The 2,244-nt window shown below is 36.6% G+C and overlaps 1 pseudogene; it reads right to left on the reverse strand.

Moving 5' to 3' along the window:
- Nucleotides 1–226: 226 nt before the first annotated feature.
- On the reverse strand, nucleotides 227–1,132 carry LOC148535003 (olfactory receptor 7A5-like; annotated as a pseudogene).
- Nucleotides 1,133–2,244: the final 1,112 nt, after the last annotated feature.

The following is a 2,244-nucleotide window of genomic DNA, read 5'->3' on the forward strand; positions in this document are numbered from 1 at the left end:
ACCAAGCATATGACCATGCAAAATCATGATAGGACAATAAGGGACAGTATTATTTCTGCAGATCAGATAGCATTCTGTCCTGCCCAATGGCCACTTCTTTTCTGTATGAATCAGCCATCAACCAGGACATTTACAGGAACCTGGTTTGATCTATGCACATGGATACAGGAAAGAGACTAAGTATGATCCAAAGAGGAATTACCTTATCTCATATCTCTTATGCCTCTTATCTCTGAAGAGCTCTCCTGATTTAATGATTGTGTAGACTATGTACAAGAGGGTTTACCATGGGGATAACTGTTATATACAGCACACTCATGATCTGCTATAAGAAATTGTTTTGGTTTGATGGTGGTATCATATAGATGGAAATACCATTAACATAGTAGATGGTCATGATGGTGAGGTGGGATGAGCAGGTGGAGAAGGCTTTTCTTCTTCCATCCCTTGATTTAATATGCAATATAACAGTGATAATTTTTCTGTATGACATCACATTGATGAGGAAAGGACAAAAGCCAAGTAATACTATGTCAACATACATGATGATATAAAACATGTTTGAGCCAGAACAGGAGATGTCACTCAGAGCTTTAAGATCACAGAAGAACTGATGAATGGTGACAGAATTGCAGAAGGACATTTTAAGAACTGAAACTACACATGACATTGAGTTTAAACATGCGCATAGCCAGATAATCATCACAAGCAGGATACAGATCTTCCTGCTCAGTATCTGGTGGTAGTGTAAAGGATGACAGATCGCAATGTATCGGTCATACCCCATCACAAATAAAAGTATATCCTCGAAGCTAGCAGCTATAAAGAAAAAGTATATCTGAGTTAAACATTGTGTGAAAGTCACTGTGTTATGCCCAGATCACAACATGTCCAAGAGTTTAGAAACAGTTACTGTTGTATAACACATGTCTACAAAGGACAAGTTACAGAGAAACAGGTACATGGGGGTGTGTAAACGTGAATCCAAACAAATTACTGTAATTATAGCTAAATTCACAAGGACTCCAAGTAGGAATAATAAGAAAAAAACATAGAAAATGAGGAGTTCATCACCGGCTTTCATGGAAAATGGCAAAATATGGAATTCTATAACAGAAGTGTGATTCTCCATGAGATTCTGTCACCAGTCTGCAAAACAATAATTATAATACATACATACATATAAAATAAGTTATAATTGGCAGGATTGACCACTCACCAAATGTATACATATAACAGTATATATTTATAGGATATTTCACATATATTCATGTCACATGCTTTATTTTAATTTTCCACAAAGCTGTATAAAACTGGATAAACTTGACATTGATTATAATGTGCCTAGCTAATACATAATGAATTAATGAAACAAATTAGCAAGTGTTGGGGGATATCTATTACACTGGGAAATTTCATTCAGTAAATAGTTTGGTAAGTTGCCCCTAGTAGGGTATGGGATTGTTTCACTCACGATTCCAGGGAGCAGAATCCCAACACCAGCATCCCAACAGGGTTAGGATACCGACACCTGTCGGTAAGTATCCTAACCTTACCCCTACTCCTAAACCAAAACCTTCCCCCCATAGCCTAAACCTAACCCTCTCCCCTGCAGCCTAACCCTATTCCTTCCCCTAGTGCCTAAACCTAACCCCTTTACTTGCCAGCCATCGGGATGCTGGTGCTGAGATTCTGAATGATGTTGGGATTCCGGCACCGGCATTCTGAGCACCGGCATCCCGACAGCCGGGATATAAATTACATCCCTGTCTGATAACTTTATTGTATTCTTTTTATGGCTTGGGGTGATACCACAGATAATGAGATACTCGTTTCAAAACCAAAACAAGGAAAAGAGATCTGTATCATGTGCACTTGTATTAAAATTTTACTTTAAATAATAGTTCTTAAAATGAATCCTATCTGGACAAGTAGCAGTGAAATATTGGTTAAAATAAAGTAATAAAAATATGTGCAGAAAAGTGAAATTGAATAAAATAAACATATAACTTGATATACAGTAATGAGGATATTATCCCCCTGATACTCTCATATGTGTTGCTTTCCTAATAAGCTAAGAGAGTCTGTATATCTGAGCTTGCTATCACAATAGTACCACATTATCACCATATGTATATGTAAACCTTATAAGTGGAATTAAATAATATATTTAATTTGCCTACATCCAAATTTGCAGTGATAACTACCTAAAATATTTGGACACTTTACTTAAGAAAATTACCC

The sequence above is a fragment of the Taudactylus pleione genome, unplaced genomic scaffold (assembly GCF_031769625.1).
Source record: "Taudactylus pleione unplaced genomic scaffold, aTauple2 ptg000061l, whole genome shotgun sequence".
NCBI classification, from domain to species: domain Eukaryota; kingdom Metazoa; phylum Chordata; class Amphibia; order Anura; family Myobatrachidae; genus Taudactylus; species Taudactylus pleione.